The sequence below is a fragment of the Bufo gargarizans genome, chromosome 1 (assembly GCF_014858855.1).
Source record: "Bufo gargarizans isolate SCDJY-AF-19 chromosome 1, ASM1485885v1, whole genome shotgun sequence".
Taxonomy (NCBI): domain Eukaryota; kingdom Metazoa; phylum Chordata; class Amphibia; order Anura; family Bufonidae; genus Bufo; species Bufo gargarizans.
The window spans coordinates 129,371,663-129,387,808 of NC_058080.1; positions in this window are offsets into that span (position 1 = coordinate 129,371,663).

Here is a 16,146-nt window from a genome sequence, read left to right on the forward strand (position 1 = left end):
ACCAATGATGGGGGGGGAGGGGGGGCGAGGGCGCACTATGGCAGCCAGGACTTCAGTAGCGTCCTGGCTGCCATGGTAACCGATAGAAGCCCCAGCATTACACTGCTGGGACTCCTATCGGAACTGCCACTGCCACCAATGATGGGGGGGAGGGGGAGGGCGCACTGCCCACCAATGATTTTTAATAATGGGAAGGGCGGGGGGAGGGCGCACTGCCCACCAATTATTTCGCCACATAAATTTTATTTAAAAAAAATCCACGGCTATACTGAAATTGAAGGGGGGGGAGGCCGGCACAGCTGCGCTGCTGAACGCTGAAAGCCCGGACAACTCCCCTCCTCCTCTGATAGGAAACCATTCTTCCCCCATACGGCCTTCTCTTTCTGTTCGGGCGGACGCGCGCGCACGTCCGGTGACATGCGCGCTCACAGTGTGAGTGGGAGGCCGGCCACTAGATAACTACTGCGCAAGCGCGGCCCATGGATGCGGCAGGCGAGCGGTGGCCATATCCATGGGCAGTGCAGATAAACAATTGATTTCAATAATGCGATTTTACAGAGAATAGTGTTTTTTTAAATGCTTTATATTTGGAAAAACATTCACAGGGGGGCATATAAATTAATGAAATATCATCAAGAAGATGGGAATACCCCTTCAAGTTAGAGATTGAACATAATGGTAGGCAGGCATGAGCAGTGGCATGGTGGGGTCAGGGGGCAGCAGCAGCCATACAGTACAGAACTTGATGGTAGGCAGGCACAGAGCAGCAGTGGCATGGTGGGGTCAGGGGGCAGCAGTGATACAGTACAGAACATGATTGTAGACAGACACACAGCAGCAGTGGCATGGTGGCAGCAGCAGCTTTAAGGTACAGATTGAATATGATGGTAGGCAGGCAGCTGGCCAGCGGCATGATGGGGCCAGTAGCAGTCAAAGAGCTATTACTTGTCCTCAGCCGAAGGAGTATGAAAATCCTCACAGATCCATCCTTATGATATCGCATTCATTTTGACAAAACCGAAGTTTTGTAAACTAGGAGAGGATAACTTTGTCTGTTTCGATGTTCTAATGCCCCCTGCCATGCTGAAACCCTCCCTGAGATGACACTGGAGGCTGGACAAGACAGAATAGATGGGGCATACTGGGCTAATTCAGGCCATTGTTCCAAGCTGACTACCCAGAAATCCATGGGGTCAGGGAGCACAATATGTGCTGAAGAAAGGCTAGAGATACTTTTGTATTTTTTCTGTTACAAAAATGCCCCAGTGAGATATTCTCTTTACTTAATTATCATGGTTCCCTCTGGTGTTTAATCTGTTTAGTAATTGTACACATCCACTTGCTGAGGTGGTTGCACATGCTCAGCTCCATCCGTCACCTGCCACCAGCGCAAGTATATACACAAATCTCATACAGCCAGGCTAGGACTGGCCCACCGGGGAGCCGGGGAAATCCTCGGTGGGCCCCAAAACCAGCAAGTGAACTTCCTTCCTTGTCACACACCAACAAGTTGGCAGATGGTTGGCAGATGAGGGGGATATCGGTTCAGGGACAGCACTGCTGCAGCTGGAAACTTCCTCTGCCAGTCAGGGGAATGTCAGCTCCAGTAAACAGGGGACCAGGAGAGCAGGGCAGGGCAGACAGGTGTTGGTAGTGGGAGACTCAATTATTAGGGGTACAGAAAGGGCAATCTGTCACAAAGACCGTGATCGTCGAACAGTGTGTTGTCTTCCTGGCGCTCGTGTTCGACACATCACGGATTGGGTTGACAGATTACTGGGAGGGGCTGGAGAAGATCCAGCGGTCATGGTCCATATTGGAACCAATGACAAAGTTAGAGGAAGGTGGAGAGTCCTTAAAAATTATTTTAGGGATTTAGGACAAAAGCTTAGTGCAAGTACCTAAAAAGTGTTTTCCGAATTACTGCCTGTACCACGAGCCACACAAGAAAGGCAGCGAGAGATTAGGGAAGTTAACAAGTGGCTCAAGAACTGGTGTAGGAAGGAAGGGTTTGGGTTCCTGGAGAACTGGGTCGACTTCTCTGTCAGCTACAGGCTCTATGGTAGGGATGGGCTGCACCTCAATGGGGAAGGGGCAGCTGTGTTGGGGGGAAAGATTTTTGGGATTAAGTTAATTTTTATGGCAAAGAAGGACTATGCAGTTCATCTGATCACTCTTCATAACATTCTGGAGTATATGCAAATTGCTATTATAAAAACTTAAGCAGCATCTTTTCCAATTTCCAATATTTATGTAATTCTCAAAACTTTTGACCACGACTGTACAACTTTCAGTTTCCCAGTCTATATCTGGGTAGTTGAAGTCCCCCATAATAACCACCTCATTATGATTTGCCGCCTCGTCTATCTCGTTTAGTAGTAGATTTTCTGTGGACTCTGGTATATGAGGTGGTTTATAATAAACTCCTATTAGTATTTTATTATTATTTTTGCCTCCATGTATTTCTACCCACAGTGACTCCACATGTTCATGTCCCTCACTTATGTCTTCTCGGACTGTGGGCTTTAGACAGGACTTTACATAAAGGCAGACCCCTCCCCCTCTCCGGTTTTGACGATCCTTTCTAAACAGAATGTAACCCTGTACATTAACCGCCCAGTCATAGCTATCATCCAGCCATGTCTCAGTTATTCCCACTATGTCATAGTTTTCCTCACACATCACTAATTCCAGCTCCCCAGTTTTATTAGTGAGGCTTCTGGCATTAGTATACATACAATTGAGGGGTTTATGTATATTTTTTACCCTAAACCTTTACTTCTGAACTGTTCTAGCCCCTCCTTCCATTCCTCCCCCAGTCCCACTACCTTGCCCCCGGTCTTTATCCGCCATATTGTCTTTAGATACCTGAAGAACCATACTCCTGATGTACTGGTATTGCAGGAGACACATATGTAGGGGCAGAAACTTTTGGCGCTGAAGAAACCCTGGGTGGGAGCGGCATATCACGCTGTGTATAATACCAGGGCAAGAGGTGTGTCAATTCTGGTGGCGAAGTCCCTTCCATTCCGGTCTTTCTCGGTCCAGACTGATATGCTGGGGCGTTTTGTAATTCTACATTCTGCAATTAGAGGCATCGACTACCTCATAGTGGGGGTTTATGCAGGGGCGTAGCGTGGGGGGGGCCAGGGGGGCCGTTGCCCCGGGCGCCAAACTGCAGGGAGGCGCTCCGGCGCCGGCTGAAAGTTTTTATATTGTAAGTTTTTTTCAGGTTGCGGCGCAACGGCCGGCCAGAGTCTGAGGCAGAGAGCTGTTTAGTGCGTGCGCCCGCCCGGCCCTGATGCAGATGATTCATTTGTGTGGTCGCGGCGGGCGGGCACACTACTGGTTAACTGAACTAGCTAGACTAATTAACATACATCATGATTGGCGGCTGGCGCCGCCTCCTTCTCCTCGCCGCCTCCTTCTCCTAGTGGCAATCATTAGGCTGGCCGCTGGCCTAGCTCCCTCCGGCTCCGCCCACTTTCCAGGCGGGAAACACAGTGCGGAGCGCGGGAGCCAGAGCCAGCAGAAGATTGCCAGGAGGCAGGAGCAGGAGGCGGCGCCGCGGCAGAAGAGACTGAGTCAGTCGGAGTCCACTAGCAGCAGTGTGCACTGTGTCACTTCAGACTCCAGTCAAGACAAAGAACTGTTGAGTCTGACCACTGTGACCAGGCCCTGAGTCTGATGAGTGAGCCCTGAGCCGCCCTAGAAGAGTCCAGAGTGACAGAGTCCAGACTGAGACTGTCTACTACAGAGCAGAGGTAGAAAGGGAGTTAGTGGCACTAGTAGTGATTAAGTTGGGTGGTCATGTCAGATGTCACAATGATGACCTCCCTGCCTGTCCCTGAGTCTGTGTGTGGGGGGATGGTGGCTCAGCTGGTGGGTTTACAGTGTGCACCACTGTTTGAGCCAGGCTGAGCAGCATGCAATAATAATGGTAATAAATCAATGAGTGAAGTGCCAGATCTCCGACAGGCCAAATAGGTGGCGTGGCAGTCTGGCATTCATGGTTCTGATGTGGCAGCCAGGATAACTGTAGAGAGGCACTGAGACAGTACTGCCTCTGGGATGCCATCTGCCCACCTCTATACCAGGCCTATGCTGGGGCTGGGCTGGTATGGACATCAAAGATGGGCGGAAGATGGCATCCTAGAGTCAGTACTGTCTCTGGTCACCCTTCACCAGCACCCTGACTGCCACCTGCTTGGCCTGCCTGGCTCTCATGGCACATCACTGCATACCTGCTGTTTGGGTATCAGCTCCCTCTTCACTTCACCTCATGTCCAGACAAGTATCTCTGGCAGTCGCTGACCAAGTTTTAGGCTAATTTCTCATTAGCGGCAGGGCAGGCTGTCGGATCCTGCCGGTGATTTACATATAACCCTGGACTGACAATCCATCCCCATTGACTATAATGAGGGCGGTGGTGGAGTTCTGGCGGCCTCTTACTGTGCGCTGCCATACTGCCACCGGAACTCAGCCTCCACCCCCAATATAGTCAATGGTAAAGGAGCGTCAGTCCAGAGGCACGTCACGTGTAAACTACCGTATTTTTCGCCGTATACGACGCACTTTTTCTTCCCCCAAAATGGGGGAGAAATGCCCCTGCGTCTTATACGGCGAATGCAGTCAGTTTTACATCGCTGGCAGCGATGTAAAGCGAGCGAGGACTCGGGGAGGGACTGAGAGGAGGAGCTGGGGCCGGCAATAGCGGCGGGGCGGTGCAGTCACTGTACTAAAGGCCCGCCCCGCCGCTCCTGTATACTAATAAAATATGTCATATTCAATTAATGGTTATTAAATATGCCCCTTTATGCCTAATAGTACCTTAAATCCTAAGCGCATCTGTACAATGCAGGCCGGGCGGGCGGCAGCGTAACTCCCTGATGTCACGTGCCTGCGCCGCCTACTTTATGAATGAAGCAGGCGGCGCAGGCAAGTGACGTCAGTGAGTGACACGCCGCGCCGGCTGCCCGGCCTGCCGGCATTGTACTGAAGCGCTTAGGATTTAAGGTACTTTTAGCAATAAAGAGGCATATTTAATAACTATTAATTGAATAAGACATATTATATTAGTATACTGGAGCGGCGGGGGATCTGTGGATGGCACAGTTATGGGCTGGGAGGGTCTGTGGATGACACATGTATAACAGTGCCATCCACAGACCCCCGCCCCCTGTAACAGTGCCAGCCACAGATCCCCCTGTAACAGTGAAAGCCACAGATCCCCCCATAACAGTGTCCGTCATCCACAGTTCCCCCATAACAGTGTCCGTCATCCACAGTTCCCCCCATAACAGTGTCCGTCATCCATAGATCCCCCCATAAGTGTCCGTCATCCACAAATCCCCCCATAACAGTGTCAGTCATCCACAGATCCCCCCATAACAGTGTCCGTCATCTACAGATCCCCCCATAACAGTGTCCGTCATCCACAGATCCCCCCATAACAGTGTCCGTCATCCACAGATCCCCCCATAACAGTGTCCGTCATCCACAGATCCCCAGTAATAGTGCCATCCACAGACCACCTAGTTCCAAACCCACCAAACCCACAGCACACCTTTTGGTTAAAAAAATTTTTTTTTCTTATTTTCCTCCCCAAAAACCTAGGTGCGTCTTATACGCCGGTGCGTCTTATACGGCGAAAAATACGGTAGTGGTGGGACAGATATGTCAGGCTGTTCAATCGCCGGAATGCTGGTTGCTAGGAGCAATGTCAGAATGCATTAGGGCAAAACTGATCGGTTTTGGACCACTTGTGAGAGCCCTGAACGGATCTCGCAAATGGAAAGCCAAAACGCCAGTGTGAAAGTAGCCTTACAGATCCACTTTTCACCAACCACTACATATTCATTTCTGTAAAACACCAGTTTGGCCAATAGTGCGCTTTCCACCCCTTAAAATGTTCATACAGGGGTGCACTTTCCAAAATGGGGTCACTTCCTGGGGTTTTTAATTTTCTGGGGACCTCAGGAATTATTAACGTGCGACATGGCACCTAAAATCCATATTCAGGCCTGCCAGCAAAATCCATATTTAGCATTTTGCCTGCTGTGCGCCCATACAGCAGGCTACAAGCACATATGGGGTGTTTCCATAATGGGGAGAAAATGGGTAACACATACTGGGGTGCATTTTCTCCTGTTAGCCCTGGGGATCTGGTTGTAATTTTTCATTTTTACAGCCGTGAGCTTTTAAATCCTTTGACAAGTGTTTCTGCCTTCTGTGAAACTCCAGTTTGGTCTAAGGTGCCCTTTCCACTCCAATGTTCGTACAGGGGTGCACTTTCTAAAATGGGGTCACTTCTTGTTTTTATTTATTTATGGGGGCCTCAGGAATTATTAACGTGTGACTTGGCACCTAAAATCCACTCCTGCAAATTCAGGCCTGCAGAATACATATTTAGCAGCATAAATCTAGAGCCCTTCTGTGTGCCCATACAGTAAGCTACAAGCACATGTGGGGTGTTGCCTTATTCGGGGGAAAATGGGTAACAAAATGTGGGGTGCATTTTGTCCTATTACCCCTTTTGAAAGTGAAACATTTGGGTGTAAAGCAACTTTTTCTGTACAAAATTGCAATTTTTCATTTTCACAGCCAAGTGTTTCCTAATTCTGTGAAATGCCTGATAGGTCAAAATGCTCACTACACACCTTGAAATATTCCTTGAGGGTGTAGTTTTCAGAATGGGGTCACTTTTTGGGGGTTTCCACTGTAGGGGTACCCCAGGGTGTCTTCAAATGTGTCATAGCTCCCAAAATCCAATCCTGCAAAATCTGTACTCCAAAAGCCCTATGGCGCTCCTTCCCTTTTGAAAGCTGCTATACGCTCATACGTCCTTTTTGTGAACATATGGGGGGTCTTTGTAAACGGCAGAATCAGGGAAACAAATATTGATATTTATTTTCCTTTTAACCCTTGCTATGTTACAGTAATAATGTAAGAAAATTGAAAATCTAAAACAAAAAAAAGGAAATTTTGAAATTTCACCTCCATTTTCCTTAAATTCTTGTGGAACATCTGAAGGGTTAACAAAGTTTGTAACAATGATTTTGAATAATTACAGGGGTGTAGTTTCCATTATGTAAGCCTCTAAAAAACACTTTACAACTGAATTGGTGCTTAAAAAAAGATGGCTTTTGAAATTTTGCTAAAATTTTTAGAAATTGCTTCTAAAATTCTAAGCCTTCTAGAGTCCTAAATAAATTAAATTACATTTACAAAACAATGCCAACATATACGGTAGTAGACATATGGAAAATGTAAAGTAATAACTATTTTGTGAGGTATCAATATTTGCCATTAAGAAAATAGTGAATTTTTCCAGATTTTCTCTATCTTTTTAAAAAAAATAAATAAAGGTGAAATATATTGACTCAAATTTATCACTAACATGAAGTACAATGTGTCATGAGAAAACAATCTCTGAATGGCTTGGATATGAAAAAGAGTTGCAAAGTTATTACCACATAATAGAGTATGTCAGATTTGCAAAATCAGCCTGGGATTAATGTGAAAAAAGTGGCTCGGTAGTGAAGGGGTTAAAGCTCTGGTTAGAGTACTTTCACGCTAGCGTTTTTCTTTTCCGGCATAGAGTTCCGTCACAGGGGCTCTATACTGGAAAATAACTGATCAGTTTCATCCCCATGCATTCTGAATGGAGAGAAATCCGTTCAGGATGCATCAGGATGTCTTTAGTTCAGTCGTTTTGACTGATCAGGCAAAAGATAAAACCGTAGCATGATACGGTTTTATCTCCGGCGAAAAAAACTGAAGACTTGCCTGAATGCCGGATCCGTCATTTTTCCCCATAGGAATGTATTAGTGCCGGATCCGGCATTCAAAATACCAGGATGCCGGATCCGTCCTTCCGGACTGCGCATGTGCAGACCGGTAAAAATGTGAAAAAAGATACAAGACGGATCCGTCTGTCCGCATGACATGCGGAGAGACAGATCCGTTCTTGCAATGCATTTGTGAGACGGATCCGCATCCGGATCCGTCTCACAAATGCTTTCAGTCACATCAAAATCGGCGGATTTGGCGGGCAGTTCAGACGACGGAACTGCCCGCCGGATCACACTGCCGCAAGTGTGAAAGTAGCCTTACATGCTACATTTATTTATTAGGGAACTGCAGTATCGACTATTCCCTAACAGATGAAATTTCTGATCTTCGAAGCAGGAGCAAAAGCTATTCATGGAAATCCTGGGAAGTATCATGTTAGTGCAGAAGCGTAGAGCAGACCGGTAGTACTAGCTGTGCCAACGTTCTAGAGGAAATATGTTTGCTTGTGTTTTTCATTGTGTTCCTACAAAATGGTTGCTGCAGAATCAGTTAGGCCTCATGCACACGACCGTAGTTCGGGTCCGCATCCAAGCCGCAGTTTTGGCGGCTCAGATGCGGACCCATTCACTTCAATGGGGCCGCAAAATATGCAGACAGCACTCCGTGTGCTGTCTGCATCCGTTGCACCGTTCCGTGCCCCCGCTAAATAATATAGCATGTCCTATTCTTGTCCGTTTTGCGGACAAGAATAGGCATTTCTACAATGGGCCCACGTTCCGTTCCGCAAATTGCGGAGCGGTCGTGTGCATGAGGCCTTAATAGCTGCTGTCTGGAAGTAATTATAGCTTGTAACTGTCCGCTTATCATTGTGGATCTTGTTCAGCACTTACTGCTGGGTGGAACCTTTCTGCCTCCCTTTGGTTCCCTGGGGAATGTTTTGATCAGCAAGATTACAAGACCTCTCCTTCTTCCTGTCTTAAAAGGAAAGCCTTTTCCTGTATCTCAGATGCCACATGTTAGCTGTCTGCATAGGATTTCATGGAAGATGTCCGCAGAAAATCCCTAAAGCTTAAAGTTTGTACCCCCCTTGGCAAGTGGATCGAGGTATGCAGAAAAGTGTGCATTGTTATAAAAGGTGTATATGTTCTAGAGATAAACCCTGTTCATGCTGTTTGGTTTTAAATACGCTATACTGTATAATCCAAGGCACTTTGCATGTAACCATGTTTCTTTGAATGTTCAATGTAATTAGATGTGTGTGCAGACAACTGTAATTAACCCTGTAACCCCTTTTTGGTGACAACCGTAAATAAGTGTGTTGTATGTCATTTACAGTTTTCACGGTGCTATGGTACTATGGTGCTTACGATATTCATGTTTACGGTGCTCAAGGAAATAAAGAAAATAATATTCAACCCTGCTGCGCACCTTTGTTCCGAAAGAATAAAACTACTGCACCCGTCAGAATCTCTCCTCTTGTTATTTATTCGATGCCAAAGGGGCCGTAACAGTGAAAACTCGTCGCTGCGGTGGAGACTCGACATCACCAGCTGTGTCGCTGTCTTCATCGAACTGTGAGTAAAGGCTTCCCAACGCCTCGCAAGACACGTGCGGACGCCATCTTGGCAACAGAGACTTGGCTAAAAAAGTAAACGTGTCACGTGGACTTTTAAATATAGCGGGTTCTTTATATGTGATCCAGAAGCCGCCCTTAACTACTATGCGAGCCAAATAGTTAATATTTTGCTAAACCAGTGATCAAGTTATTATATTCGTGTTTAGAGGCCTAGTGTCAGATTTAAAGCAACGCTATCTTCCAATTTCCTAATCCACTAAACTGCAGTTATTTACAGAAAGGGTTAATTGTCTGGATAGAAAGTGTCAGCAGTATATTCGTTTAAAACATTTTGTAGTACTGTATGCATTGTTTTCTAATCTTTAGTTACAAGTGTGAACACCTGTTACAGTGGAGGAAATAATTATTTGACCCCTCACTGATTTTGTAAGTTTGTCCAATGACAAAGAAATGAAAAGTCTCAGAACAGTATCATTTCAATGGTAGGTTTATTGTAACAGTGGCAGATAGCACATCAAAAGGAAAATCGAAAAAATAACTTTAAATAAAAGATAGCAACTGATTTGCATTTCATTGAGTGAAATAAGTATTTGAACCCTCTAACAAAAAAAGACTTAATACTTGGTGGAAAAACCCTTGTTTGCAAGCACAGAGGTCAAACGTTTCTTGTAATTGATGACCAAGTTTGCGCACATTTTAGGAGGAATGTTGGTCCACTCCTCTTTGCAGATCATCTCTAAATCCCTAAGGTTTCGAGGCTGTCTCTGTGCAACTCTGAGCTTGAGCTCCCTCCATAGGTTTTCGATTGGATTAAGGTCCGGAGACTGACTAGGCCACTCCATGACCTTAATGTGCTTCTTCTTGAGCCACTCCTTTGTTGCCTTTGCTGTATGTTTTGGGTCATTGTCGTGCTGGAACACCCATCCACGACCCATTTTCAGTTTCCTGGCAGAGGGAAGGAGGTTGTCGCTCAGGATTTCACGATACATGGCTCCGTCCATTTTCCCGTTTATGCGAATAAGTTGTCCTGTGCCCTTAGCAGAAAAACACCCCCAAAGCAAAATGTTTCCACCCCCATGCTTGACGGTGGGGACGGTGTTTTGGGGGTCATAGGCAGCATTTTTCTTCCTCCAAACACAGCGAGTTGAGTTAATGCCAAAGAGCTCTATTTTGGTCTCATCAGACCACAGCACCTTCTCCCAGTCACTCTCTGAATCATTCAGGTGTTCATTGGCAAACTTCAGACGGGCCTGCACATGTGCCTTCCTGAGCAGGGGGACCTTGCGAGCCCTGCAGGATTTTAATCCATTGCGGTGTAATGTGTTTCCAATGGTTTTCTTGGTGACTGTGGTCCCTGCTAATTTGAGGTCATTAACTAACTCCTCCCGTGTAGTTCTAGGATGCTTTTTCACCTTTCTCAGAACCATTGACACCCCACGAGGTGAGATCTTGCGTGGAGCCCCAGAGCGAGGTCGATTGATGGTCATTTTGTGCTCCTTCCATTTTCGAACAATCGCACCAACAGTTGTCACCTTCTCTCCCAGCTTCTTGCTAATGGTTTTGTAGCCCATTCCAGCCTTGTGCAGGTCTACAATTTTGTCTCTGACATCCTTGGACAGCTCTTTGGTCTTTCCCATGTTGGAGAGTTTGGAGTCTGCTTGATTGATTGATTCTGTGGACAGGTGTCTTTTATACAGGTGACTAGTTAAGACAGGTGTCCTTAATGAGGGTGACTAATTGAGTAGAAGTGTCTAACCACTCTGTGGGAGCCAGAACTCTTAATGGTTGGTAGGGGTTCAAATACTTATTTCACTCAATGAAATGCAAATCAGTTGCTATCTTTTATTTAAAGTTATTTTTTCGATTTTCCTTTTGATGTGCTATCTGCCACTGTTACAATAAACCTACCATTGAAATGATACTGTTCTGAGACTTTTCATTTCTTTGTCATTGGACAAACTTACAAAATCAGTGAGGGGTCAAATAATTATTTCCTCCACTGTATCTGTCGTAGCCCTTAGTAGCAAGTTTGAGCCAACACTCATTCAAGTTAGGTTTCAGGCACACTCACACTTGAAAGGCAAAGGCACACTAGAACAAAATGTTGTCACCTGCTGAAGAAACAGACAAACCCACAGAGTCACAACAGGTACGATCCAGCTCTAGAGAGCGAAGCCTAACAGAAAAGGGCAAAGAAATGCACGAAGAAACAGTTAAGAAAAATGAAAAGGCATTCAACAAGGTGTGCAACTCTTGGAAGGAGCTAGCAAAGGAATGTAGGACAAAGTTAAAAGGTTTCTGCTCAACCGAAGACCTTAATACAAGATTGAAAGAGATTAAAGCCAAAGAAGCGTTAGTGCACCAACAGTATGAGTCCATGTGCCGAAATAATTCCACTACCCCGTACGTTGTTAAGAAAATGGATGCATGCACCGCGTTAACGGCTGAAATCTGCAACCTCATCAGCAAGCGGCTAGAGAATGTAGATGAAATCTTTAACGACCAACTTGAGAAGGAAAGGGTGAGGATGGTGCTTAATAAAGAAGAGCATGAGTCAGTCTTTGGAAACTCAGAAACAGAAACTGTCCTCTCAGAGCCATCACCAGACTCCAACGCAAGCTCAAGAGCTACTTCCAGATCTAGCAAACGCGCTGACGCAGAAGCAGATCTTGCAGCCAAAATAGAACAGGCAAAGGCGACGCAACAGATGCGCGAGGAGCAAGCTAAGCTGAACAAACTAGAGGCAGAAATTAAACTGAAGTTGGATGAGGAAAAGACAAGACTACAGCAGCTACAAGCAGAAAATGAAGTCAAGGTAGCTGCAGCAAGAGTGAAAGCCTACAACGCTTATGATAGTCTCGAAATTTACGAACAGGAGACAGACCACAATGTGCAATACCTCTGCCAAAATAATGAACCACGAAACTCATTGAATCCAAAGGCTGTGCCATTTCAACCTTCAAATACACCACTTGGGTTGTCAAGACCAAATGAAGAAGTTAGTCTAACCCCAGGACTTGCAAGTCTGCTTATCTCCAACCGTCTCCCTATACCTGAACCAACTGTATTCACAGGTGATCCTTTGAAGTTCATAGATTGGAAGATATCCTTTATGGCGCTGATTGATCAGAAACCACTCCCTGTGTGCGAAAAAATGCTGTACTTGAAGAGGTATCTCGGTGGTGAAGCTCGTAAAGCAGTGGAAGGGTTCTTCTACCGAAATTCAGAAGATGCCTATCTAGGTGCTTGGGGAATCCTACAGGACAGGTATGGAGGTCCATTCATAGTGCAAAGAGCCTTCAGAGAAAGGTTGGCTAAATGGCCAAAGATATCAGCAAATGACCCTGTAGCATTAAGAGAGTTTGCAGATTTCCTTCAAGGTTGTGTGGAGGCCATTCCTCATGTTAAAGGCCTGGCTACTCTAAATGATTGTGAAGAAAACCACAAGCTTCTCAAGAAACTGCCTGAATGGATCGTGCGCAGATGGAGTCGCATCGCCATGGACGAGCTGGACAAGTCCCAAGAATACCCAACCTTCGCTCGTTTCACAGAGTTCCTGCAAAGGGAAGCTAAGATTGCATGCAACCCCATTGCCTCCTCTTTTCTCCTCAGTACCAAGACGACAGATGAGAGAATTCCCAAGAGAGCCAAGGCCCTCAACACAAGCACTCAAATGAAGCCCTCTACCTTCAACGTTCCAAATATCTCAGCTTCAAGACCGAAACCACCTTGCCTAGTCTGCAAAGACGAAACACACGGTGTCGCTAAATGTCCGACTTTTGCGGTAAAGACCATCGATGAAAAGAAGGCTTTTATTCACGAAAACCATCTCTGTTTTGGTTGCTTAAGAAAGGGCCACACTACAAAAGACTGCAAAGGAAGACACACGTGTAGCATATGCAGTCGACGTCATCCAACCTGTTTGCACATACAGAGAGACACTGAGCCTGTCAAGGCATCAAACGATGATTCAGTAGGCATGAGAAATAAGGCAAACGACAACGTTCCCAAAGTTATGTCCCATACTTTGACAAGACATACGTCTGCCACATCCTGCATTGTTCCAGTTCTGTTGTCAGCTACTACGGAGCCTCAGAGGGAAATCCTCACTTATGCCTTACTTGACACACAGAGTGATTCAACCTTTATTCTGGCAGACCTGGTATCGAAGTTAAGTGTGAGCACCAAGCCATTACAGCTAAGGCTCAGCACAATGACAGCGGTTGACACAGTTATTTCAAGTCAAATTGCTCATGGTCTGCAAGTGCGTGGCTTCAACTCCGAAGTTCAAGTCCAACTCCGTCAAGCCTATACAAGAGATTTCATTCCAGTAGATAAGTCTCACATCCCCACTAAGGAGACTGCACTCCAGTGGTCACACCTCAAACACTTGGCAAACAAGTTACAGCCACTTCAAGATTGCGAAGTAGGACTACTGATCGGTTATGACTGCCCATCAGCACTGGCTCCCTTGGAGGTTGTTATCGGCTCCGAAAATGAACCCTTCGCTCAAAAAACTATGCTCGGCTGGAGCATTGTAGGATCAGCAAATCCACATCTTGATAGACAGGGTAGCCAGAGCTTCGTACACAGAGTCACAGTGAAGGAAATGCCAATGCCGCCGGTCGCTGATGTGTTAAAGGCTTTAGAAATGGACTTCATTGAAAGAAATTATGAAGATAAGTACGTGTCTCAAGATGATGTTCGCTTCGTGCAGTTTCTCTCGGAAACTATAATGAAAAGGAAAGATGGACACTACGAGATGCCGTTACCCTTCAAAGACAACAGTCAACTGGCACTACCAAACAATAAGAGGCTGGCCCTTATTCGACTTCATCATCTAAAGAAAAGATTAAAGGGAAATAGACAGTACCATGAACACTACACTGCATTCATGGAAGAAACAATCAGAAAAGGTGATGCAGAACTAGCCCCTTCATTATCAGAGGAAGAGACAGTGTGGTACATCCCACATCACGGGGTTTATCACCCCAAGAAGCCAGACAAGTTAAGAGTTGTCTTTGATTGTTCGGCAAAGTTCAAAGGCATCTCCCTAATCGATACCTTGCTGACAGGTCCCGACCTGATAAACTCTCTAGTGGGAGTCCTCTGTCGCTTCAGGAAGGAAGCAGTTGCTGTGATATGCGACATTGAAAAGATGTTCCATCAGTTCTATATCCCCTCAGAAATGCGCAATTACTTAAGGTTCCTTTGGTGGGAGAACGGTCAGTTGGAAACAGAACCGAAAGAATACAGAATGGCAGTTCACCTTTTCGGTGCCAGCTCCTCTCCAGGATGTGCCAATTTCGGCCTTAAGTATCTTGCACGACAACACAAGTCAGAACATCCCTCAGCATCAGCCTTCATCGAGAAGAACTTTTATGTCGACGACGGCCTAACTAGCGTTCCAACAGTCAGCGAAGCTTCGAATCTAATCCTCGAAACTCAAGGATTATGTAAAAATGCTGGCCTACGACTGCATAAGTTCAACTCTAATAATATGGGACGTCTTGTCCTGTATTGCTCCGTCAGAAAGAGCAACAACTAGTGTACCTGTCAAACTTAGCCCAGACTCAACAACAGAAGGACAAGTACTTGGCATTCAGTGGTCAATTGAAAACGACACCTTCAGTTTCAGTGCTGACATAAAGCATCAACCCTCAACTCGTCGTGGTATCCTGTCAGTCGTAGCCTCCCTTTATGATCCTCTAGGCTTCATAGCCCCCTTCATACTGAGTGGCAAGTGCGTTCTCCAAGAGCTTTGCCGCAGAGGCATCAGTTGGGATGAAGCACTTCCTGAGAGCTTATGTCCACGGTGGGAGGCTTGGAAGAGTAGTCTGCAAGCTTTAAGGGAAATCAAGATACCCAGATGTTACCATCCCCCAGACTTTGGTAACAGAATGAAAGTGGAACTACACCACTTTTCCGATGCCAGCAACATAGGATATGGTGCCTGTTCGTACCTTAGGTACAAAAATGACAGAGATCAAGTCCATTGCAGCTTCGTAATGGCCAAGGCAAGAGTTGCACCAACGAAGATTGTGAGCATCCCAAGGCTTGAACTCTCAGCTGCCGTCACTGCAGCAAGGTTGAGTGTCATGTTGAAGGCAGAACTTGAAATAGAAGTTGACAAAGAGTTCTTCTGGACAGACTCCCAAGTAGTCTTAGCCTATATCAATAACGAAGCAAGAAGGTTTCACGTGTTTGTAGCCAATCGTGTTCAACTCATAAGAGAGATTACAGATCCAACCCAGTGGCATTATGTGGATACGACACAAAACCCAGCCGACCATGCATCCAGGGGTCTACATGTAGCGGATATCTCCACCTCAAGTTGGTTATCTGGGCCTAGTTTCCTTTGGAGATCTGAAGTGCACGCATCTTCAAGCTCTTCAGCAGAACTAATTGTAGGCGACCCTGAAGTCAAACCTGTTACAACCCTTGCATCACAAGCCAATGAACAAACTGATACTCTAAATCGTCTGAGCAGGTTCTCCAGTTGGTCAATGCTCATTAAGGTGATTGCAAGAATCAGGAGAATAAAAACGAAGACGTATCACTGCAGCAATCTTGTGTCTGTGGAGGAACGTAAGGAGGCCGGGGAGGTAGTGATAGGTCTAGTTCAACAGCAAGTTTTCCCCCAAGAGCTAAAACTCCTTCAAAGAGGAGATAGTCTCCCAAGTTCAAGCCCTCTTAGCTGCCTTGACCCCATTCTGGTTCAAGGACTTCTTCGTGTTGGTGGAAGGCTGTCAAGATCAACTCTTAGTCAAGAAACA